The sequence below is a fragment of the Dermacentor variabilis genome, chromosome 6, assembly GCF_050947875.1.
Source record: "Dermacentor variabilis isolate Ectoservices chromosome 6, ASM5094787v1, whole genome shotgun sequence".
Classification (NCBI taxonomy): Eukaryota; Metazoa; Arthropoda; class Arachnida; order Ixodida; family Ixodidae; genus Dermacentor; species Dermacentor variabilis.
This window is the reverse complement of record NC_134573.1, coordinates 192,298,121-192,324,775: the sequence shown is the minus strand read 5'-3', so window position 1 is coordinate 192,324,775 and position 26,655 is coordinate 192,298,121. Positions and strand designations below refer to the sequence as shown.

At 47.2% G+C, this 26,655-nt stretch overlaps 1 long non-coding RNA gene across 1 annotated transcript in view; it reads right to left on the bottom strand.

The window, feature by feature from the left end:
- LOC142584471 (uncharacterized) overlaps positions 1-23,870 on the bottom strand; it is a 55,468-nt gene extending 31,598 nt beyond the window's left edge. The window contains exon 1 of the long non-coding RNA XR_012828799.1: positions 23,527-23,870. This is a non-coding gene — a long non-coding RNA (uncharacterized LOC142584471). The remainder of the gene's footprint in view (positions 1-23,526) is intronic.
- Positions 23,871-26,655: the final 2,785 nt, after the last annotated feature.

Sequence of the window (26,655 nt, the reverse complement as noted above, 5' to 3'; positions counted from 1 at the left end):
GGAGTGGCCACCTGTCGGAAGCGCCTCCCTTGCGTATTATGAGGGATAACGCGGCGCGCTCCTCATAGGTTTGGCTTACGGCGCTCAATGAAAACGCGCGGCAGCCCTCCTGGACATTTCTGTAAGTACTTTCAAAACGAGGGAAGTTTTTACTGTCGTCAAGGCCCGACGAGCCTTCTGAACACCATATATATATATATATATATATATATATATATATATATATATATATATATATATATATATTATCATCATCATCATCAGCCTAGTTACGCCCACTGCAGGGCAAAGGCCTCTCCCATACTTCTCCAACTACCCCGGTCATGTACTAATTGTGGCCATGTTGTCCCTGCAAACGTCTTAATGTCATCCGCCCACCTAACTTTCTCCCGCCCCCTGCTCGCTTCCCTTCCCTTGGAATCCAGTCCGTAACCCTTAATGCCCATCGGTTATCTTCCCTCCTCGTTACATGTCCGGCCCATGCCCATTTCTTTTTCTTGATTACAACTAAGATGTCATTTACCCGCGTTTGTTGCCTCACCCAATCTGCTCTTTTCTTATCCCTTAACGTTACACCCATCATTTTTCTTTCCATAGCTCGTTGCGTCGTCCTCAATTTCAGCAGAACCCTTTTCGTAAGCCTCCAGGTTTCTGCCCCATATGTGAGTACTGGTAACACACAGCTGTTATACACTTTCCTTTTGAGGGATAGTGGCAACCTGCTGTTCATGATTTGAGAATGCCTGCCAAACGCATCCCAGCCCATTCTTATTCTTCTGGTTATTTCAGTCTCATGATCCGGATATGTGGTCACTACCTGCCCAGAGTAGATGTATTCCCTTACCACTTCCAGTGCCTCGCTACCTATCGTAAACTGCTGTTCTCTTCCGAGACTGTTAAACATTACTTTAGTTTTCTGCAGATTAATTTTCAGACCCACCCTTCTGCTTTGCCTCTCCAGGTCAGTGAGCATGCATTGCAATTGGTCTCCTGAGTTACTAAGCAAGGCAATATCATCAGCGAATCGCAAGTTGCTAAGGTATTCTCCATCAACTTTTATCCCCAATTCTTCCCACTCCAGGTCTCTGAATACCGCCTGTAAACATGCTGTGAATAGCATTGGAGAGATCGTATCTCCCTGTCTGACGCCTTTCTTTATTGGGATTTTGTTACTTTCTTTGTGGAGGACTACGGTGGCTGTGGAGCCGCTATAGATATCCTCCAGTATTTTTACATATGGCTCATCTACACCCTGATTCCGTAATGCCTCCATGACTGCTGAGGTTTCGGCTGAATCTAACGCTTTCTCGTAATCAATGATAGCTATATCTAAGGGTTGGTTATATTCTGCACATTTCTCTATCACTTGATTGATAGTGTGAATATGGTCTATTGTTGAGTAGCCTTTACGGAATCCTGCCTGGTCCTTTGGTTGACAGAAGTCTAAGGTGTTCCTGATTCTATTTGCGATTAACTTAGTAAATACTTTGTAGGCAACGGACAGTAAGCTGATCGGTCTATAATTTTTCAAGTCTTTGGCGTCCCCTTTCTAATGGATTAGGATTATTTTAGCTTTCTTCCAAGATTCCGGTACGCTCGAGGTTATGAGGCATTGCGTATACAGGGTGGCCAGTTTCTCTAGAACAATCTGATCACCATCCTTCAACAAATCTGCTGTTACCTGATCCTCCCCAGCTGTCTTCCCCCTTTGCATAGCTCGCAAGGCTTTCTTTACTTCTTCCGGCGTTACCTTTGGGATTTCGAATTCCTGTGGACTAATTTCTCTTCCGTTATCTTCATTGGTGGCACCGGTACTGTACAAATCTCTGTATAAGTCCTCAGCCACTTGAACTATCTCATCCATATTAGTAACGATATTGCCGGCTTTGTCTCTTAACGCACACATCTGATTCTTGCCTTTTCCTAGTTTCTTCTTCACTGTTTTCAGGCTTCCTCCGTTCCTGAGAGCCTGTTCAATTCTATCCATATTATAGTTCCTGATGTCCGCAGTCTTACGCATGTTGATTAGCTTAGAAAGTTCTGCCAGTTCTATTCTAGCTGTAGGGTTAGAGGCTTTCAAACATTGGCGTTTCTTGATCAGATCTTTCGTCTCCTGCGATAGCTTACTGGTTTCCTGTCTAAAGGTGTTACCACCGACTTCTCTTGCTCACTCCTTAATGATGCGCATCAGATTGTCGTTCATTGCTTCAACACTAAGGTCCTCTTCCTGAGTTAAAGCCGAATACCTGTTCTGTAGCTTGATCCGGAATTCCTCTAGTTTCCCTCTTACCGCTAACTCATTGATTGGCTTCTTGTGTACCAGTTTCTTCCGTTCCCTCCTCAAGTCAAGGCTAATTCGAGTTCTTACCATCCTATGGTCACTGCAGCGTACCTTGCCGAGCACGTCTACATCTTGTATGATGCCAGGGTTCGCGCAGAGTATGAAGTCGATTTCATTTCTAGTCTCACCATTTGGGCTCCTCCACGTCCACTTTCGGCTAACCCGCTTGCGGAAAAAGGTATTCATTATCCGCATGTTATTCTGTTCTGCAAACTCTACTAATAACTCTCCTCTGCTATTCCTAGAGCCTATGCCATATTCACCCACTGACTTGTCTCCAGCCTGCTTCTTGCCTACCCTGGCATTGAAGTCACCCATCAGTACAGTGTATTTTGTTTTGACTTTACCCATCGCCGATTCCACGTCTTCATAAAAGCTTTCGACTTCCTGGTCATCATGACTGCATGTAGGGGCATAGACTTGTACCACCTTCAATTTGTACCTCTTATTAAGTTTCACAACAAGACCTGCCACCCTCTCGTTAATGCTATAGAATTCATGTATGTTACCAACTACTTCCTTATTAATCAGGAATCCGACTCCTAGTTCTCGTCTCTCCGCTAAGCCCCGGTAGCACAGTACGTGCCCGCTTTTTAGCACTGTATATGCTTCTTTTGTCCTCCTAACCTCACTGAACCCTATTATATCCCATTTACTACCCCCTAATTCCTCCAATAACACTGCTAGACTCGCCTCACTAGATAACGTTCTAACGTTAAACGTTGCCAGGTTCAGATTCCAATGGCGGCCTGTCCGGAGCCAGGTATTCTTAGCACAATCTGCAGCGTCACGGATCTGACCGCTGCCGCGGTCAGTTGCTTCGCGGCTGCTGGGGACTGAGGGCCGGGGTTGGATTGTTGTTGTATAACAGTTGCACTTGAAGAAACTTCGTGGTACCTTGACGAATCCTCCTCTGAAGTCACGGCGGGCTTATATTACCTCGTAGTCAGCCTGAGTCTTCTCGCAACACCAAGAATCTGGCGTCTCTCGGTGATGTAATCTCGCTTCTTGTATTTGTCGTATACCTCGCTATCACTAATAGTGGTTCGCTTTTCCGGAGAAACTGCAGGCTCTCTCTCTCTCTCTCTCTCTGTCTCTCACTCTTTTTTTACTGTTATACTGCTGCTGCGCACGGCTGCTGCTGATTCTGATTTCGAGTGAATCCTGTTTGGCCTCATTTCGGGTATTGAGTGAATTATACAGGGTGGTCCCAACTATCATGTACTGAGTCTTTAAAGAAGAGCAATTGCGTGCATATTGCGTGCACCTGTTGCATATAGTTTCCAGTACAGTGGCGTAGGCCCCAGTAATTTTTTCATTACTGAGATTTTCTTACGTAATTTTAATTATCTAACTCGAGAAGTACTGTCCTAATTATCCAAGTGTCAGTGAGGCATTTGTAGGCACCCCCAGACGTCCTTAAATAACATCTAATTGTGGTGTGTTCAGCGAAGCTCTAATTGCGTACTAATTTTTTCCTGCTAATAAAAAACCCCACGAAATATGAAAAATATCACGTGACTGCGTTTCCACCCGCATCATAAGGCAGCGCCCTCAAATAAGCTGATTGAAAGCAACTGCTTTGCCTGTCGCAAACCCGAAAAAACAGCGCATCACATTGATAATGGTGCAGTAGGAGCACCAACAGCAGCTATTCCTTCCTCTCCTTTCTGCGTCACACTTATCCGTCTCTCAAGGCCGACTGATCACAGTTATAAAAAAAGCACCTTGCTAACGCGGCTGAACTGCCGCTCCCACCGCGCACAAAACGCGAAAAGCAATAGAATTTCAAAATTCCGGCTTTGCTCGCACCGCGCAAAGCCGGAAATTTCCGGCTTTGCTCGCACTGCAAAGCAGAAAATTTATGCGCGAAATATAGATGCACATCTAGCGCCATAAATATGCTTCTGATCTAAGATAAATTAAGATAACGGCTATTTTTCATGTGAGTGTATAACTGCTGCAAAAACAAGCTTGTGGCAAAAAATAAAAGCGAATAAACATGCCCGGAAGAGACACGTGTGGCCATATAAGTCAAAACCGTTGTGTTCAAGAAAGTAAATGTACCACTTTTAAGTGAGCCCAGTTGCTAATCAGGACGTCTGCACAAAAAACAACAGAAAAAGGAAACCATCAGATTTCAGTATGCCTTTATTATATGTGAATTCGTAAGTGCCGTTGATGCCTAGAGGACGTGTTCGAATAGGTGTCCTTCTGCAGCTACGCAGTACTGAGTCCGCTTTATCACGTCTGCAGTGGCTTTCTTGAAAACCGACGCTGAAAATCTACGGCAGACATCGGTTATCCTTGCCTTGAGCTCTTCTGAGGTCATCGTTTCGATCAAGTAAACAGCATCTTTCACATAACCCCCAAAAAAGAAATCGAGTGGAGAGAGGTCAGGTCACCTAGCCGGCTAACTGACAGGCCCGCGCCTTCTAATTTATTGCGAATGAAAAGTCGCATCCACCAAGTTGCGAGCTCGGCTGCTGCTGTGTGCTGGAGCCCCATTTTGCTGATACCACAGAAGTGGAAGACGTGACAGCGGGACTTCACTGAGAAACTCATCCACTGCTCCTTCAAAGATTTCGTCCACGTAACCCTATCCAATCAGTGTGTGATCGAAGATGGCACCGATTACGGCACGGGTGTACTTTCCGCACCACACATTGAACGCCCACTGGTACTGGGCCGAGTGCGCTTTACCCAGTGTGGATTGGAGTCACTCCAATGTGTGCATTATGCAAACTCACCTGGCCGTTTCTGCAAAAAAATGGCTTCATCTGTGCGCCCGATGTTGCTCAAAAATCCGGTGACGTTTGTGAGAAACCAATTCGAGAAATCTATACAATTCTGACGTGCCCTATCTTCCAAGATTGTGGCAGGATAAGGTGGTACGACTGAAAGGCCGAGTGATTTAGGATCCTCCAAACTGATGACTTGGAAATTGGTACTTGGGTGGCCACGTGCCGCACGCTAGCATGAGAGTTTGAGGCCATAAATGCTAGACTATCCGTGCGTAGGCTTGGATTCAAAGATTGAATCCTCCACCACTGTTTCTGGAAGCTGCCGGTTTGTCTCAGGTTTTCATAATTTCTGATTATAGTCGATGCGTTTTGATCTACTGCCACACTTCCATGAATGATATATATTTGCGGCCATGTGCAGCTCCCAAGGGAAGGATAATGCTTACCTTCTCCTCATTAAGAAACACATGGCAAATGGGACAAAACAAAACGCACCTTTAAACCTTTGCACTGAGGTTGTCAATTGGCTTTTATGGCGATAGGTTTTGGGGCAAAAAAAAAAAAAGAACCATCCGTGCACTTTGTCTGCGCTAAGAGAACAGCTATGACAACTTGTTTCCAACTAACACCAAACGCGACGGGTTCAGTCGGGGCGAGGCAGATCAGGAACTAACTCAACCACAAATGTTTTTCTTTATTTCCTTTATTTCGTCCTGACTGATTCAGGGAGAGCCTGTTGGAGGGCGTTGCTATATGATGCGGGTGGGAGCGCAGTCACATGGTATTATTCATATTTCGCGGAGATTATCAGGCGGAAAAAGCTAGTACGCAATTAGTACGTCGCTGAAAATGCAGCAGTTAGATGTCCCTTGGCTGTGCCTACAAATGCCTCACTGACACTTTGATAATTTGGATAGTACGCCTGGAGTTAGATAATTATTTACAGTTATACCTAAATAACTCTCAGTAATGAAAAAAAATACTGGCGGCTACTACACTGTACTGGAAACAATATGCACTATGTTTTCTCCGAGTAACGCAATTGCTATTTTTTTTACCTTAGTGGATCATAGGTAATTTGGACACCCTGCATATATTTATGACCTCTGCATGCAAGTGACGATGTTTCTATCCCTATTAAATGTTGCAACTTATTAAAAGAATTTCTCTGTTTTGCGTGAGTTGTTAGCTTTGCTTACTGGAAAGAGAAGCAATACTGGGACATAGATCGTTCATGTGCCTTTCACACGCTGTTGATAAAAGACTCTGCCGAAGGGGTCACTGAAGCAGGCTGGCTTTTTTTTTTCAGGATCACGAAAGCATGCAAGCAATTTGAAGCGAGGTGGACATACAGCAACATATTCATTCTCTAGGCATGTATTAACATCTCTGCCTTCGGCTTTTCTCTTTCCCTCCCTCCCTCTAGTCATTGGCTGTCCTTACCATTAGAAATAATTGTTAATTCGCTACCTCCTCCTCTTTCAAAAATTAATTAATTCTGTTCTTTTACGTGCCAAAACTAAGATTTGATTGTGAGCCACCTCTTTTTCAAAAATATAGCAAACTTTGTTTGTGTATACATCTTAAATTATTGTGAATGTGCAGGGTGTTTATAGTGGTAATTTAAAACAATGTTGAAGTGAAAAAATACGGATGAAACAGCCGCCATTGGTGCTTCTAATGCGCTTGTCATCCAACTGCCAGGATTTGAAGAAATAATGCGAAATTATGAATTAAAAGCCGTGCACATCTTCGCCATTAATAATGCAGTAAGCTATTAGCCCCTAGGCGCTCTCACTCACCCTCGTAGAGCTTTCCCTTTATTGCCACAGAAAGTAGTCATCGAGCAGGCGTCGCGTGATTCGGTGGCACTGAACTACGTCATGCTCATCCGCTCACTGAGCCTGCAACCAGTCCTGTGGTGTAAATATAGATTAAGCACTGGTGCGAGTAAGGAAGTTGGTCAAGTACGATGCCAGTGATAAACATGAAGGACTGGAACTGAAAAAGGAGCACGCTTACTACCTTACGGTCAAGGTTTACCAGCAATAACAGATCCCAAACGTATTGAGTCAAACATAATCAAGTCAAAATAAACAACTACGGAAATATTTAGACTACGACATACAGGCAGTCCAAACTATCACGCGCCAAGTTTTAAATATGGATTGATCACCCCACGTAAGTGAGGCCAGTTGAGAAATAGTAATTGTTTACAGCTTTCTTTGCCTCTTAAACTGCTGCTGCTGCCTTGCCGAAACACTAGCACACAAAACAACTTTGCCGGCCACAAGTTGCGCTAGCTCGTCATCGTCTTTCTATCGTCGTCATTCCCTCTTTTATCATTCCATCATCGTTATGCCATTATCGTACTGCAGTCATGGCGCTGTGATCGTTACATTGTCGTCATTCTGTTATGGTTAGAGTTTAGTGTCATGACCCTATAGTTTATAAGCAGACGTAGGGATGTCATCGCGGCCGTGCCATCATCTTCATTTCATCGTCATAATTACAGCTTAGTCATCCCATTGTCTTCATGTCGTCGTCATCATGCCGTCGTAGTCGTGCCATTGTGGTACTTCTATCGTCGCCACTCTATGACACTCATACCAGTGTCATCATGCCGTCGTAATTATGCAGTCACCGGGATGACATTATCATTATAGGTCATCCGTCGTCGTTATACAGTCGTACTTCAAGCTTCATCCGCTTTTGTCCCGTCGTCGTTATTGCAACGTCGTCACATTCCAGTGTCGTCATCCCACTGCTGTTATGCCATCGTCATGCCTTCCAGTGCCGTTAACCAGTTGCCCTGCCATCGTCGTCATACGGTCGTTGCCATTCTGGTATCGTCATTCCATTTTCATCCCGCCGTCGCCGTCATTTTGGCATCTTCATACCGCTGCCGTCGCGCCGTCGCCGTCATTTTAGCATCTTCATACCGCGGTCGTCGCGCCGTCGTCGTCATTTGAGCATCTTCGTACCGCTGTCGTCGCGCCGTCGTCGTCATTTGAGCATCTTCGTACCGCTGTCGTCGCGCCGTCGTCGTCATTTGAGCAACTTCATACCGCTGTCATCGCGCCGTCGCCGTCATTTTAGCATCTTCATACCACTCTCGTCGCTCCGTCGCCGTCATTTTAGCATCTTCATACCGCGGTCGTCGCGCCGTCGTCGTCATTTGAGCATCTTCGTACCGCTGTCGTCGCGCCGTCGTCGTCATTTGAGCAACTTCATACCGCTGTCATCGCGCCGTCGTCGTCATTTGAGCATCTTCATACCGCGGTCGTCGCGCCGTCGTCGTCATTTGAGCATCTTCGTACCGCTGTCGTCGCGCCGTCGTCGTCATTTGAGCATCTTCGTACCGCTGTCGTCGCGCCGTCGTCGTCATTTGAGCATCTTCGTACCGCTGTCGTCGCGCCGTCGCCGTAATTTTAGCAACTTCATTCCGCTGTCATCGCGCCGTCGCCGTCATTTTAGCATCTTCATACCACTCTCGTCGCTCCGTCGCCGTCATTTTAGCATCTTCATACCGCGGTCGTCGCGCCGTCGTCGTCATTTGAGCATCTTCGTACCGCTGTCGTCGCGCCGTCGTCGTCATTTGAGCAACTTCATACCGCTGTCATCGCGCCGTCGCCGTCATTTTAGCATCTTCATATCGCTGTCGTCGCGCCGTCGCCGTCATTTTAGCATCTTCATACCGCTGTCGTCGCGCCGTCGTCCCGCCATCGTCTTTGTACCATCGTCGTCATTACGTCGTCGTCCCTCTGTAATAATCATTCGAGTGGCTTCATGCGCTACCGCTACGCTGCCGTCGTCATTTCATCTTAGTCATTCTGTCCTTGCAAATACAGTCGTGATCGTGCTTTTGTGACCATTCCATTGTCGTCATTCCAGTTCCATTATTCCATTGTTTTCCTACAGTCGCTGTCCCGCTTTCGTCGTCATGCGTGGTATCCGCATATCCCTTCGAGAAGCTCAATTTAAAGGTTGAGCGAGCTGCTTCACGGTTAAAATGTGCTTACCTTGGTTGGGTGCTCTTACTGTACTTACAAGAGGTAGCTTCCAGACAGTTCAGCGCCTGATATTCGAGTGTCACCCTTTCATTGCGCAGCGCACGTCGCTACTGAGGCACTATCATCTCCTTGGCCTGCGGTGTACATCGCTCGACAAATATTTGTACCCCGCTGGCTGTGCGTCTCGACGCGATCAGGTGCATCGCGCTCTCTTTAGGTTCCTAATAGAAACTAACTTAGGTTCACATTTGTAGCTATTTACATTTTTCAAATGATAATACCTCAGACGCTACTATATTTTAAACTTATGTAGTAACATGACCTGAAGTGACCGGCCCTACTATGTGCGACATGTGCTGTGAGTGAAAGCTGTTATGTGTGTTCTACTTTAATCTTTTAGATTTGTCATCTTCCACTCTCTTTCCTCCGTCCTCCCCTTCTTGTCTTCCATATCTGTGTTTCTGTCTCCTCCTTTCTGAACAGTAGGCAGGCAATGTGCCTCTTCCTGTGGCAGTTGCCAGCCCGCTCCTCGCTTTCCCTTTCTGGCCATGCGTATATATGTTTTGAAAGCAAATAGCAACAATAATAATAATATAAGTGGTAGCTAAACAAGAGCAGAGTTGTTCACAAAAACAAAGCATCGCTTGAACCGACAAGCACAATGAGTTGGATCCGTAGTTTGCTGCGAATGCTATTATACGGACACTCCAGAATAATTTTAATTTTAAGGCGCTTACATAAAGACATTCCCAATAGCATGCGTACGTTGAAAGCCAGCGCTTTATCCGTCGTGCTGTGTCTTTCTTTCGTCGCGTGTAAGTTTAGCGCTAACCCTGCGGCCATGAGTATTACTATACTTCAAGTGTTCCAAGTCGAGAATGGCCCGAGAAGGTGCATCCCACCTTGGCAAGCGCTGCGCACCCAATGCATGACAACGGCCTTGGCCGGCAGCACTTCTGCTCGACTCGGTCCGCGTGCAGCCGAAATGGCGAGTTCATCGATCGTGGCGGGGTTGTAAGGCTTCATCGCGTTGGGACAAGTACGTGGCTGCTACCGCTTGGAGAAAATTTTGTTTGTTTTTTTAAAGAGAGAACCTCGCGCACACAGAATGATGACAGGCTTCTTACAAGTGTTCTGGGCGCGTCGATATATAGTCTGGCGCTTTAAAATATATAAACGAGAAGATTCAGCGTGTTGTCTTGCCACCGCTGGCGGGTAATAGTGGCCACGCCTATATCTTCTTTTAAACGCAATGTCTTCGCCATCTTTTGTGACTTCGCCTGGCTCGATCGGTGACCTTGGGAGGCAATCGGCGTCGAAGTGCTACCGTCCAGGCACATAAACCAAAGTCATACCGAATTGTTGAGGCGTTAGTCGGCCCTACCGATTCTTCTAGTTTGTCCTGCCGGTCCTGTCGTTTGTGTTCCTCTCCTTGAGTCCTGGTCTTCTGCGCCTTGCCTTCACTACTTCAAGCATGAACCAACTAGCCCAAGCAAGAGTTTTACTAAGTAGGTCAGCCGACAAAGTGAGTGATGATAACTGAAAAGAACGAAGGGACGGAGATATGGCTGCCCAGACACAAGCAGGGCGTCCTGCTTGCGTCTACAATGGTTCTCGGCACAGAACGAGACCGCCTTTTGCTACCTGGGAGTGCCTGACAGCGCCAACACTCGTAAGCGAACACGTGGGTTACACCGGCGGAGAGTTGTCTATCCGCCCACTTTCATTTATATGTTTAATTTCTACATTTCAAATAAAAAGTAAACACGTAATTCTTTGTGATTTCCTTGTGTCACTGTCTGTTCCCTTTATGTGGTTGATACTTGCGAAGACCCGGCCCCTCGGCTCGCTTTCTTCTTGTTCATTACATAGCGAGGGTCTCGTCTTCGGCTGCATTGATGCCTTCAGTTAGCATACGAGGGTTTGATGGCCAGTAGCCCTCTCCCAAGTTCACGTACCACGCGACGCCTTGCGGCAGAAAGGGTGTTCTACCTCCGCCACCAAGGCCTTGAGTGGTGGCGCTGACTAACAATGCCAGGTCTAGCTTTAGTACACGTAAATACCCAAGAAAGTGGACGGGAAAACTGCGCCGCGGTAGCTTCACTGATAAGAGCATCGCGCGCGTAATGCGAAAACGCGGGTTCATATCCCACCTACAGCCAGTTGCCCTTTCGGCCAATTTAATCTTCATATATATATATATATATATATATATATATATATATATATATATATATATATATATATATATATATATATATATATATACTCGCTACATTTCAATTAAAAAAATTAGCAAGTAATTTCTCCTGTGATTTGTGTGCTGACATTTTCTGTTGGCTTTATGTGGTTGTGACTAGCGAAAAAACAGGCCCCTCGGTATCGTTTCTTCTTGTTCTATATATATATATATATATATATATATATATATATATATATATATATATATATATATATATATATATATATATATATATATATATATATATATATATATATATATATATGCGTGTGTTTGTGTGCTGCGAAGTAAAGCAGGCCTGAACAGAGAAAGCGCGCCGCCGGATGATCGGATTGCGCGGAAAGCAATCATTAAGGATCTCTCGTTTTCTGGCAGCCCCAGGTGGCTCGGCGCATAGTTGCGGCGGCTCTGATTGGTCAGCGGCCACTCGTGACGTAAACCGAGCCGTGTATCCGCGAGGGGTGTCTCTCGTACTGCGAGCTTAATGAGCGCACGAAAAATTTCCAGCCAAAGCTCGGAAGGCCACCAGCCCACCGTGAAACTCAGTTTTTGCTCTTCTCTGTGTGTGCATTGCAGACAAATTTGTTCTTTACTGAAGCGTGTCGCGTTATCCCAGACGCCACGCTGTCCTTTTCAATACTTTTCTCCCTGTGGAAAGTGGAAGAAAAAAAAAGGAATCCAACTTTGAGCGTGTCACTTACTGAGGCGAGCAATTTAAAATTATCGAACGACACTGGTGTGCAGGCCGCGGTTCGAGACGCTTCGTTAGCGATGTTTTCTCGCCCTAGGCGCGGTCGATCTCTCCGAGAACAACCTGTCGGGCAGAAAAATAATAATCCTTGTTGTTCCATTTTCTTGCTCCTATTTATTTTGTTGTTTTTTGCCTAATTGCTTCCCTCGAGCATTCTGCTTGCTCCCCTCCTTTGCGATGCAATGCGCTGTGGACAAGAGGCTCTGCGTGCACGCTGCAATAGATGGCGCCACTTGTTGTGTTTCCCACCGTGCACTTGACGAATGACCGCGCACTCTCAAACATCCGCATTGTTCTTTTTCCTGGCCAGCTGCAGCAAAGCTGAGGCACCCGGTTCTGATTTATTTCGTTTATTCCTTTGTCTGCTTTTCGCATGGCAGGTCTGTTGGTTGATAAGCAGTTGAACCACGCGTCTTTGTGAAAGCGGATTTCTAGTCTGTCGCCTCTGCACTTCGGTCGCAGTGGTTACCTCAAGCGGACCGAGTGCCGCGCGCTTAGGCCGCCGTTTGTCGACAGGCAGGCATTGCCAATGCTTGGTATCTAACGGAAAAGATTATCCCGAATACCTTTGACTGTCCGATAAGCCGCTGAAACAGCTTTCCGAAAGGCGGAGTCTACTGGACACGAACGCTGCCTAAGTGTGCGTACGAAATGTCGGAGTCCCGTAGTTTGGCGCAGTTAAGCACAACATTCGACTGAAATTGTCCGTTTCTGGAACTGTGACGGTTTTCTCGCTTTCAGCAGCAAACGTCCGCGCCATTTCCTCTCGTGAACGCTACCGAGCGCCGAGGTCTCGTTGGTGACGCGAGACGACGAAAATGTTGACTCGCTCGTATGGTTGGCGCGGGGGCGTTGACGACGGACGTGGCTCGCCGCGTCTCACGCGCAGCCTCTTCGAAATCGCCGAGCCTCGTCGACGCCGCAGTCGAGCCTCGGCTACGACGCCTAGTCGCCGCTCGCAGAACGTTCTGCAATGCACTGGCAGTTCAAGACCCGCGATGGAACCTGCACGTCGTCGATACGGAGACCCGGCGTACTCTTAATTAAAAGCGCCCAGCGGGGCTTTTGAGAGAGTTTCCACCACGAGACCTAATCCGGCGTTAACCGCGAATCGAAGGCTCCACGTGCCACCAACCACTTATTCTCAATCAATACGGAAAATTATTGCGGAATTTCGGGAGCTGCCACCGCGAGTTCATTAAAGACGGCAAATCCAATGACTCACCAGGGAGCATGTCGCCCCCGCAAGTGCTTGCTCGCGAATCCCGCCCACATGCCTTCCGCTACGGGGAGACGTTAAAGCGCATTTTTCATGGAAGCAGGCACAGGAACTTTTATCGAGGGAGACGTTCGGCAGAGTTAATAATCAGTGCGCGACGAGAAAATGGCAGAGACACTTAAGCCTTCTCACGTGTGGGAATGCGAAAGCGTTGTACCGTTTGTACGCCTCGGAACGTCATGACGCGCTCATTTCATACACCAGTGATGTGGCGCCACGTGCCCAATGACGTAGTCAGCCGGAACCGCGCAGGTGCCGTGGCATCCGGGAAGCGTCGCACTCCAAGGGTCCGGATTGGATTCCCGCTATGACCGAAGTATACCAATCTTTGTTTTAGTGATAAATTCTTATTTGACCTCAATCCGAGCATTTTTTGACATGTTATTACTCTATGCGCCGTCGGCCATTTTTGGTACCATCTTTCGGTCACGCCGACTACGACGGATTTTCGCGCAACGGGGCAACTAATGCTTTCGCATTACAAAAACAAAAAATAAAGCTGTCTGCTTATTCCGACTTTGTCAGCCGAATATTTCGTACCAAAAATCATCTTATAACATACGCAGATTGAATAGTGTTATTTGAAAACATATGATATTTAACGTGGGAACAACAGTAGCTAATGTGTTGCTATAATCAGCAAAATTATTTTAACTTATACCTTCTCTCCGCTAACCGTGACCTATTCTTACAAAAATGCCCTATTCAGATGCAATGAATTATGTTACCGGCACTTGTTAACGGTTTCAGGGCACGTCCATCGGATTTCACGAGGGATGCAATGTGGGCTTGTTGGTAATGCATCTTCAAGGGGAGTATGGTAGCGCGATTCAAAGACGGGACAAGAGAAGACACAAAGGGACACACACAGCGCTATCTTCCAACACTGTTCATTGTCGAAAACCAGGTCGTACATATACACTCAGACCACATGAGTCACAGGCACGTGAACAGATTAACAATCAGAGCGATACATTTTGTGATATGCTAAGCCATGCGCAAAAATTTCAGTTCTTTTCAGAGACAGCCAATGATGGTTTGCTGATACATGAATCCCCTAGGGCATCAATCTGCTCGGCTTCTATTATAAGTCTAGTGAGTTCGCACTTGTTTCTACCGGTAATGATTGTTGATTCGAAGAGAGGGGAGCACTTATGTTGCTTACAATGAAGGGAGAGAAACCCATCTGATACAAGTTTGTCGACTTCATTTTTATGTTCGCGCAGTCTATCATTAATGCATCTGCCCGACTGTCCGACGTAATACTTCCCGCACGATAAGGGTATTCGATATGTAATTGAAGTCTTACATTCTCTGAACTTCTTCCTGTGCTTAACTTGGCAGCTAGGGGCACTTTCTTTCTTTTCTGGTCTTGTTTTCCTGCACAGGCTGATTAGTTTGTTGGGTGCTGAAAAAACCACATCAGTGTTACCTCGGCGGGCAATTTTCTTTAGGTTGTGCGACAACCGGTGGATATAAGGTATCACTGTTGGTATTTTTTTCTCTCGGTTACTATCTCTTTCCGCTCGTTCAGCAGTCCCTGATTGCTGCACTTGCCGAAGTATTCCCTCTGCAACTGATGTCAGTACATGATTGGGATAGCCTGCTTCATTTAGCCGCATGGCTTGTTGTGTGAAGGCTTCGTCAGTGCAATGATGGCATGATTTAGTTAGTGCGTTAGTGAAACACATTTTCGCAATTCCTCTTTTTACCAGTTTAGAATGGGCTGAATGATATGACAACAACGGTTTATTTGTCCGGGGACTGTAACACCAGCAAGTTAGTTCATCACCGAAGGTAAATTTAATATCCAGAAATTTGATCTTTTGTTCTATAGGCACTTCAAACGTAGCTTCTAGAGGACAAAGGCACTCGCGTATAATATTACTAATAGCTGAACACTCTGTGTCAAAGTTGTCTGGCTGAACATTCACAAACATCAAAAGATCATCAACAAATCGAAATATTTTAACAACTTTTGTATCATTGATGCGTGAGCACAGGTCTCTGTCTAGCTTGGCTAAGTACAGGTTGCTTAAAACAGGCGCTAAGCAGGATCCTATACAGACCCCTTGTTTTTGAAGGTACGCAATGTCATTTCTTTGCACAAATGTTGTCTTCATGTACAAGTCTAAAAGTTCTAAAAAATATTCAACGGTTGTGTCCGTCTTCGTGCTAAATCTTACTGCCCCAAATTCATCTATACATGATTGAACACAACTTAACAATTCATTCTGTGGCAAAGAATAATACAGGTCCTTAACATCTGCTGAGAAGGCCTTTAGTCCCGCGTTACAGTTGGCCTCTACAAAGGCTAACACTTCCTGGGAATTTTTCGTGATGAACGGATCCTTAATCTGGAGTAGGTTAAGCTTTTCTAATAAATAGACTGCAATAGATTTCTGCCATGTGCCTTTCTCCGATACTATTACTCTGAACGGGACACCTTTTTTGTGAGTTTTCGCGCTAAAAAACACATCTAGACTGTCATTCTTGCTTTTTCCTATTGATTTCAATACTTTATCGAGGTTCATGTCCCGGCACATCGCTACAACTCTGCTCTTGACTTTCGCCAGTGAAATGTCCTTGTGTTCATTGAACACGGCTGCTAGTGCTTCATTAGCTTTTTCGTTGTAGCTACCATGTGAAAATAATACAAAGCCTCCTTCTTTGTCAGCAGGTAGGACAGACAGTGCATTTTTAACTAAGTACGTAACAACGTGTTTCACTGGTAACTTGGAACTTTGAAGCTTACATTTGTTCAGGATGTCCACGCCTTCAGAGTTCATTCTCACGCCTTCGTCTTCTGCTGCACGTCTGGAGGTCTGCCGCACGAGAGAAAGTAGCTCCGGTTTCGTGCTCTTAGCTTCCATGGCGAACTTAGGACCTCGTTCTAGGACTTGACGCACCTTTTCTGGCAGGGCAACGCCTTCGGGAATGTGGAGCTTGCTACTTGCGCGGTTCGATGGAACGTGCCGCTCTTTAGAAGCTTCTACCCGGAGCTGCCTCAGTTGATGTTGCCAAGGGTATTCCGTGACTTGTTGTGTCAGAGCAGAGTACTTGCGAACTTGGTTATTCGCCACACTAAGTTCGTAGGTGCAGCGCACTTGTGCGCCGAGGTGGGCCCTCAGAAGTCGCGCTTGCCGCAGCCATTCTGCACGCATAATATTCAGGATCCTCGTCCCGTGCCCTGCTGAAGGAGCGCATCCTCCGAAGAGGGTTCTGACGTCTTCAGGCAGGAATTTCTCGCGCATACAAAACCCCAGAGACCGGGCTTTGCACACCACTTTGGCTATGAGTGCAACTGTTTCTTCTGGTTTTCGAATCACATGCATAAAAGAGCCCGATGTACTAGAAATGAAGTTCACGAGGGTTGCAATGTGGGCTTATTGGTAATGCATCTCCAAGGGGAGTATGGTAGCGCGATTCAAAGACGGGACAAGAGAAGACACAAAGGGACACACACAGCGATATCTTCCAACACTGTTCATTGTCGAAAACCAGGTCGTACTTATACACTCAGACCACATGAGTCACAGGCACGTGAACAGATTAACAATCAGAGCGATACATCTTGTGATATGCTAAGCCATGCGCAAAAATTTCAGTTCTTTTTCAGAGAGAGCCAATGATGGTTTGCTGATACATGAATCCCCTAGGGCATCAATCTGCTCGGCTTCTATTATAAGTCTAGTGAGTTCGCACTTGTTTCTACCGGTAATGATTGTTGATTCGAAGAGAGGGGAGCACTTATGTTGCTTACAATGAAGGGAGAGAAACCCATCTGATACAAGTTTGTCGACTTCATTTTTGTGTTCGCGCAGTCTATCATTAATGCATCTGCCCGACTGTTCGACGTAATACTTCCCGCACGATAAGGGTATTCGATATATAATTGAAGTCTTACATTCTCTGAACTTCTTCCTGTGCTTAACTTGGCAGCTAGGGGCACTTAGTTAAAAATGCACTGTCTGTCCTACCTGCTGACAAAGAAGGAGGCTTTGTATTATTTTCACATGGTAGCTACAACGAAAAAGCTAATGAAGCACTAGAAGCCGTGTTCAATGAACACAAGGAAATTTCACTGGCGAAAGTCAAGAGCAGAGCTGTAGCGATGTGCCGGGACATGAACCTAGATAAAGTATTGAAATCAATAGGAAAAAGCAAGAATGACAGTCTAGATGTGTTCTTTAGCGCTAAAACTCACGAAAAAGGTGTCCCGTTCAGAGTAATAGTATCGGAGAAAGGCACATGGAAGAAATCTATTGCAGTCTATTTATTAGACAAGCTTAACCTACTCGAGATTAAGGATCCGTTCATCACGAAAAATTCCGAGGAAGTGTTAGCCTTTGTAGAGGCCAACTGTAACGCGGGACTAAAGGCCTTCTCAGCAGATGTTAAGGACCTGTATTATTCTTTGCCACAGAATGAATTGTTAAGTTGTGTTCAATCATGTATTGATGAATTTGGGGCAGTAAGATTTAGTGCGAAGGCGGGCGCAACCATTGAATATTTTTTAGAACTTTTAGACTTGTACATGAAGTCAACATTTGTGCAAAGAAATGACATTGCGTACCTTCAAAAACAAGGGGTCTGTATAGGATCCTGCTTAGCGCCTGTTTTAAGCAACCTGTACTTAGCCAAGCTAGACAGAGACCTGTGCTCACGCATCAATGGTACAAAAGTTGTTAAAATATTTCGATTTGTTGATGATCTTTTGATGTTTGTGAATGTTCAGCCAGACAACTTTGACACAGAGTGTTCAGCTATTAGTAATATTATACGCGAGTGCCTTTGTCCTCTAGAAGCTACGTTCCAAGTGCCTATAGAACAAAAGATCAAATTTCTGGATATTAAATTTACCTTCGGTGATGAACTAACTTGCTGGTGTTACAGTCCCCGGACAAATAAACCGTTGTTGTTATATCATTCAGCCCATTCTAAACTGGTAAAAAGAGGAATTGCGAAAATGTGTTTCACTAATGCAGTAACTAAATCATGCCATCATTGCACTGACGAAGCCTTCACACAACAAGCCATGCGGCTACATGAAGCAGGCTATCCCAATCATGTACTAACATCAGTTGCAGAGGGAATACTTCGGCAAGTGCAGCAATCAGGGACTGCTGAACGAGCGGAAAGAGATAGTAACCGAGAGAAAAAAATACCAACAGTGATACCTTATATCCACCGGTTGTCGCACAACCTAAAGACAATTGCCCGCCGAGGTAACACTGATGTGGTTTTTTCAGCACCCAACAAACTAATCAGCCTGTGCAGGAAAACAAGACCAGAAAAGAAAGAAGGTGCCCCTAGCTGCCAAGTTAAGCACAGGAAGAAGTTCAGAGAATGTAAGACTTCAATTACATATCGAATACCCTTATCGTGCGGGAAGTATTACGTCGGACAGTCGGGCAGATGCATTAATGATAGACTGCGCGAACATAAAAATGAAGTCGACAAACTTGTATCACATGGGTTTCTCTCCCTTCATTGTAAGCAACATAAGTGCTCCCCTCTCTTCGAATCAACAATCATTACCGGTAGAAACAAGTGCGAACTCAATAGACTTATAATAGAAGCCGAGCAGATTGATGCCCTAGGGAATTCATGTATCAGCAAACCATCATTGGCTCTCTCTGAAAAAGAACTGAAATTTCTGCGCATGGCTTAGCATATCACAAAATGTATCGCTCTGATTGTTAATCTGTTCACGTGCCTGTGACTCATGTGGTCTGAGTGTATATGTACGACCTGGTTTTCGACAATGAACAGTGTTGGAAGATAGCGCTGTGTGTGTCCCTTTGTGTCTTCTCTTGTCCCGTCTTTGAATCGCGCTACCATACTCCCCTTGAAGGTCCATCGGAGGCCCGTCCAAGTGCCCCGTCACCCACCCGCCCATCTGCACGACATGCTTTTAACGCGATAGCGTGAACGAGCCCGTGTCGCAGAAAATCGGCGTCCCGCGTCGGCGGCCCGCGTCGCACCTCACCTCCGCAAAAAGAATTCCTAACCACGCCTGCGCAACCACCTCTCTACCACCAAGGTTGCTCAAACCTTGTCTTTCATTCCATACAAAGTTATTCCTCGGAATTTCGAGAACGGCAGCCCACAAACAAACGTAATGGAAAAAGACACGGACAGCACATATTCTTTATGTTAGGTCTTCTCAGAGTGAAATATTAAAAGTGCGAAACAATAACACGATGTCGACCCCCACAAGAGGCCGCGTTTCTGCCGGAAAGCTCGCCTTCGTCCAAGGCGTTCGCAGCCAGCGTTTCTCGATAAACGTTACGGTTACTTAAGCTGCAGTTGCCGGAAAGTATGAAAAGCAGTCAGGGGTCTTGGAACCCTATCGCGTTGCACTCTTAAAGGCGAAGCTGAATCCAATATTTTTCCGTGGAAAGAGCCTCACAAAATGTTCTTGGCGACATAATTTTCTATATATTACAAATGCTCCACGCACCAAGTTATAGATCTCACACTGAGCCTCCCTTTTCACCTTATATAAGCAACATTCAAACGGCCTTCGAGTTTTGAGCCTACAAAGCAAACCAATCTTCTCAGACTAGTTAATGCAGGAACGACGGGCTCACGGCATCTGCAAGGCTTCTGAATTGTGCTTTGCTATTGCTTAATTCGTGGCAACTCTAACCATCTAGTTCGATTACTTTGGTGTTTACCCTAGCGCTCATTTTTGAGCATTTCGCTTATGTTTCTTTATCTTTTTTTACATGGTATGTGGCTGTTTGTGCAATGTGCGTCTGCATTCGTTTTTGACAGTGATCTTTTCAAGTGAACATTTACGCTGTGCCCTGCACAAGGCCTTCTGCAGCTATTTATCGCTTTTCTCACTTCTGCCCACTTTATCGCAGAAGCCCCTTCGGCTTGAAAACTAGGACACGATTGATTACCTGATGCGTAAATGCTTCTGCGTCCATCTAAAAAGGAAATGAAAAAAAGAACATTATTTTATAAAGTGCGTATTCACAGCTTGCCTGTTGGAACTTAGCTATGTCCGAGAGACACATTTGTGTTCTTCATTCATTGTAGTCGAGGTGACGCGCCCGAAATCGCTGAGCATTGTTTCGTAAGCTGCAAAGATGCTGTGTTGTTTCATGGTGTATTTCAATGAACTCTTAAAGCTATAAACGGATTAGACGAGACTGTTTCATGCTGAGGGTACAACACTGTGGAAGCAAAGCCAGAACTTCGGCAATCAAAATAACTACTCGCGTTTCGTGGTCATACAAGGAGGCAGTCTTCACCAACGCAGCCCGTTGTCGAGATAAAGAGTTTCGTGGCGGTAGTTACTAGCCACCAAGGCAACCACCTCACTAGCGTCACCATGAGCACGGCACATGCCAAAGCGGCAGAGGAAGCGGTCGTAGTACTGGCCCTCACACAAACCAAAGCGGCATACGTGATCTGCGTTCGCAAACGGCCATTCGCAATTTTGCAAATGGGCGCATCTCGCAAGAGGAGTATCACATACTTCAGCGACATCCTATACACAAGGGAGAGGCAGACTTCGACAACCGAAGGCATTTGCTATGGATCCTGGCACACACAGGATTGAGCGCCCCCAACGAAGCGGCTCACCGCGTTTCTCGAGGCCTCACTCACCGAGCATCATCGGAGGAAGAGCCCCCGCGGGGTACGGCAAGCGTCTGGGCATGGGAGGACCGCATGACCCGGTTCCACGACATCACGACACGCTACCAGCTACAAAGACGCGTATACTCATTCCCTCACGCTAGGTTAGACAGGACGCAAGCAGTACACTTCAGACAATTACAAACGAATTCTTGCAGAAACCCCAGACCCATGCACGCCATGTATCCAGACGTCTACACTACGAACAGATGCACATCGTGTGGCGAGGTTGCCACACTTAATCACATGTTATGGGAGTGTCAGCACTTAACAAACAAGTCGGCCAGTGCCGACCCCTCCGTCTCTTCCAGCGCCAGCCTCCGCTCGCGCTGGAAGACCGCACTGCTCACCTCGAACCTGACAGCACAACTCTGGGCCGTCCAGCGAGCCGAGGAAGCCGCTTTGAGACAAGGTCTCGGAACCGCCCCGCGGCGGTGCCCAGACCCACTTAAAGGACGCCGGACTCGGAACAGCATTGATTTGAAAATAAAGTTTACGCTCTCGTGGTCAAATATCGCGGTCGTACATGAGAGGCGACGCGACAGGCTACAAATGAAAAACCTGAAAAGAAGCACAACGAAATGCAAAAGAAACTAAAACTACGTAATGACAGCCGTATAACACAGTTTGTTAATTTTTTAAGGTAAAAAAAGATCTTTTTCATTTGTTACACAGTCTAAATGCCGAGCAATTTCACGCTATTGCTGGTAAAAAAAAAAAACATTAAGCTATTTCTCGGTCCGAACGCAGCTATGACAAGCAGTCTTGCTAGCTTGCCCAGCGCTGCGCCAACGTGTATAAAAGGGAGTATCGTTGTGACACTACTGAGGCGCTATTGCTCTCGGGAATGTTGCTGAAGACGCGAATGTCAGGGCCGGAGTGCTTCCTGCGGCACAGGCTCCGATGGTGACACGTGCAGAATGTTGTGCGCCGATTTCGTCCTGGCTGCTAATCGATCTTGCTATTTAAGTTGCCTTTCTCCCAGACATTGCGCGCTTAGTCACCTCGCCGAGTTTCCTCTCTCTCTCTCCAAGCGACCTTCAGAGTTGCCATCAAGAAACCGTCTACGGCCAGCGGCAGAGCGCCACGTATAGGGCGGCGCACCCTGAGTCGAGCCATCGCAGCCCGCTTGCTTTTCTGGCAGTTTGCGGCGGTCGCACACCGCGCGGCGTAGTGGCTGGCTCCAAAGCAACGCCGCAAGACTCTGCGCACGTGTGAAACAACAGCTGTGCCAGCTCCAAATGGCCTTCGTGTCTTTGGGGAGAAGCACGCGTCACGGCAGTAGTAGTTCTCAGACTGTTGATGTCCCGCGCAAGTGCGACTGAAACGTAATATTCATTTTAAAAACCACGAATCCAGAAAGAAAAGTACAACAGCGACTTGTAGAGGTGCATTTGACACGATAACACACACTGTTTCGAATTATTGCTAGGATACACGCACACTCCAGGCGCATTTCCGCCGTCGGCGTCCCCGTGAGGTTCCGTATAAAGTCCAAGCGCGATAATATCACTGCCGCGTGTTGTAGGTGCGAGCCACGGAGGAAGGAAAAAATCTAGGAGAAAAGTGTGGAGCAATTGACGAGTATTTTCTGTTTTGTATTGCTTTATTTTTTTCGTCCTTTCGCTTTAGCGGCCATGTTCACAGGGCCAGAATGGCGGCTTTGTTGCGTTCACTCGCACGTGTTCCTCCATGGGATCAGTACCATGGCAAAGGCCCCGCGTGTGCTGGATTGCGTTGGTCTCCATATTTTGTACCGCTGTGTTACCTATAGATTCTGCTCGCGCAGCCGTCGTTGTGGCGAGGTGGGAACGAGCAAGAAGCGCGAAACGTGGTCACATGCAGCGCCGCGCACCACGCCACGGACGAAGGACGACGCGGGGATATTTTTCCCCTCTTCGATGGGTTCGCGCTGACGCGTCATCACAGACTGAAACCGCTGTGCTTCAGATCAGGTACAGGCGCCCAAATCTTTAACTGGTGTGCGCGAGCGGCGACTTTTCCGTGCGTCGGCGCCGTATGACGGGGCGAGGCTGGAAACAGCTTAGCAGACGATGGGCCCAGCTGAGCGCGCTTTGTCCGCATGCGCTTAGCCTCAGACTCTTTCCAGCCGCGCCCCGTCATACGGCGCCGACGCACGGAAAAGTCGCCGCTCGCGCACACCAGTTAAAGATTTGGGCGCCTGTACGATAAACACCTTGCACGTCAGGGACAGCTGTGCAGTCTTCCTGCTTTTGACAACGGACGATGCATTTGTGGCCCGTAAAACAGCCACGTGGAAGGATGGAAATGAAGCGCCTGCTGTGAGTAATAAGGGACTGCAGTAATCTGATCTGTGTGCTCGAGAGCCGCAGGGAAGTAAAAGTTGGCGGACGCGGTGCAAGAGTGAACGAGGCTCGGCAGAAAAACTGCACGTACGTAAGCCAGCCGCTCAACGCGCTGGCCGCACGCGCTTCCTGTTCGGCACCGCAGAACTTTGTTTCCGTGAAGCGTCACTTACCGTGATCAGAGCTCAGGCCGCAGCACTTAAACGCGTCGCGACGTTCTCCTCTGCTGGGCTGTTCGTCGATGCGCTGTGGCTCGTCGCACCTGCGCTGGCCGCCCGAAAGATGTCGGTGAAAAGCAAAACGATTCTGATGAAGCCACGACCAGCATACGTGCTTGTTCTCATAAATTGCAGATGGGCTTGCAATAGGTTGTATCGCGATGGAATATACCGCGATTGGACCGTTGGTCTGATCACTGCGGCCCGCAGCCCGGCGTGGTTGCGTCTGTGGTACCGCGCCGCAGGCGAGAAATGTAAACGAGAGAGGATAATCTCGGCCGACACGATTGCGGTGTAACGCCGACTTCCGGCGTCACTTTAGCTTCACGCAGAGTCAAGTGAGCGCCCCTCCTGATATTTTCCTTCTTGCATGGCGCGAGCGAAAGCTTGGCAGGGTGAGCCGAGATGCGCCTCCTCGCGCGCGCACTCAGCGATGTGCGGGCGCTGCGGCGGTGGCTGAGCGCCCGTATCTCGGACGCCCATTTCAGTTTCCTCAAAGGACACGCGAGAGCTGTGCCGCCTGTTGCGAGGGAGAAATTTGGAGACTGCGCCCACTGACACTGTTCGCGCCGATCCCGTGGGCGCTGTCGTGTTTGATCCCTTGGTGATGCGTCCATTGCTTCCCTCAACTATCTCCGTTGCCTCCGCGATTACAATCGGTGTTTATGACGCCTGTGCGGCTTAGTAAACCTCTGTTTCGGGAGATATCGCAGACGGCGACTGGGTAGACGACACGAAGCTCTAGCCACAGTTTCAGAGAAGATGCAAAAGCGCTTTGTAAGCTGATTAAGCTATGTCCAAACGGCGCGAGCAGCGTATATGGTGCTTGTTTTAAAAGCGAGGCTAAATGTGTAGTGAAAGCTATCCAAACTTTCCGCTCATGAACTGAATCAGGATTAGTGTGTTTTGCTCTTCGCTCTTTATTTAGGCAATATATTGAAGCAGCGGCTTGTCACATTTCTGACTCAGTAAATTTCCTTTGTGCTGTCACTATCTGATTATTTTTGCTTAATCGCTCGCGGTTGTGCTCACTTCCGACAGATTTGTGCTTGCTGTGCGCAAAGCTTAAAGGGAAGCTGAAGAGTCTTTCGAATTCAATAAGACGCTCGTATACGGATGCGGGAACCTTATAAACCATGTAGCTAAAATTTGGGGGTTTTTTTTTTCAATTAGCAGCGACGTAATCGTCGGTTAAAATTGCGCTGTAGCTCCGCCCCCCGTCGAATGCCGCGCGCTGCTGCTGACGCTGACGATGCGAGCGGAGACCGGAAACCGTGGTGTTGTGACGTCAACTCTAGTGTTTTGTTCCTTCGCAGCCTGCGCGACCGTGCCTGACCGTGCTTGTTTCTGCGTGCGTTCCATCGTAATCTGCTTCGATCGACCCTGCATTCCTTTGTTGGTGCGTCTGCGTGTATGTAGAGTGGTAGTCAACGTGCGCAGCATCAACTGAAGTGGTGGGCCGATCATGCCCGCTTTCTGTGCAGCCTACGGTTGCACGAGCACCAGCGGCAGCGACGATGTTGTCTTCCATTGCTTCCCACAAGACAAGAAGCTTTTAACGAAGTGGGAGGCTGCTGTGAAGCGAAAGAATTTCAAGCCCTCAAGAACAACAGTGCTGCGCTCCAACCACTTCCGTGACGACGATTATCACGAGAATTTATCATTAAAACATGCGTTGGGTTTGCCAGTCAAGTCGGCTCGTCTAAGGCCCGGCGCAGTGCCGTCAGTGTTCGCGTACACAAGGAGCTCGTCACCGCTGTCAAGGCCAGCTTTCAGCTTTTGTCAAGGCCAGTTTGCATGTGCTGGAAAGCCGGCGCACGCCAGGACGCTACGCTCCCCCCTTCTCTCGCGCACAGCGAGAAACCGACCGTCTCACGTAGCCGACCGAATGCGCCGCCTTTACGACTTCGGTAACGAGTAGTGTGCGGATGGCGCTCAGATGAAGGTCACTACACGTACTGCATGAACCGGGAAGCTTTTCACGCGTTTAAACCGTCTTTGCAGATTGCCGACAGCTTTGGACAGCGCACAAATGCCGACGATCGCATCCCCGCTTACGTTCCACGAGGAGGCATGCAGGAACACAACACTACAGTTGTTTGACCGGAAACGAGCTCACTAGATCGGCGAAAGATCGGCGAGATCACTAGATCGCTTTCCAAAAAACATACTCGCCAAAGAGCATTTACAACGCGAGTCCATAGTAACAGTCCATACAGCATCCCGGGTCGGCGGTTCATTTAGGACTTTTTTCGAAGTTAAAATACCAATCGCAAGTAAAAATCGATGTTCTGGCACTTCCGATCATGCTACTGAATACGGACAACAAATTTTTCTTCGTAGTACAGGCGTGAGTTTTAGTTGCTGGGCGATAGCGCATCTACCATGTCTGTGCCAGACGTAGCTCTGCGAAACTAAAACTGCTTCTCGATTTTGGCATAGCAAATTACCCGTTTATGTTCATCTGCTAGCGTGGAGTAGCTGTACGATAGAGTTAAACGAATGCCGGTAAGAGCTTCTGTTAAATCTTTCTTTTTTCAACTACATACAGGCACTCTTCCAGAGAAACCGTGGTTGCAAAGCAACGGCATTTTTGTACCTCGGTCTGTCAATTGCTTTATATGCAAAAAACTGGAGACGATCGAGCATATCTTTCTGGACTGCCATGACGCAGTGTTCTTGAGGGATATTCTAAAACTCAGCTTTAAAAAGGATTTGCCGTTACGTGCTTTCGGGATACGCTTCCTGCCATAGAGGGAGGAACCAGAGGGAGTGCCTGTCGATATGTTAATGCTTCTGTGCATGCATAGCGTGTGGCGAACGCGTATAGATATTAGGCATGAGCGCATTGTTCAGGCCCCAGTACATGAATACTTCATTGAAGGTGTGCTATAAGTAGGCGAATTTTTCTGTGCCCAGAGTGATCCTCCTGATTGGCTAAGTGCTTTGGACAAAGTGACTAGCCTACATCGTTCTTATCACAACACACTGTTCCGGCATTGACTAGTTTTTTTATGGCCGTGTAATATTCACATTGTACTTTCTTTTGCCAAGCCGGTAATAAAAAAATGTTTTTTGTAATGG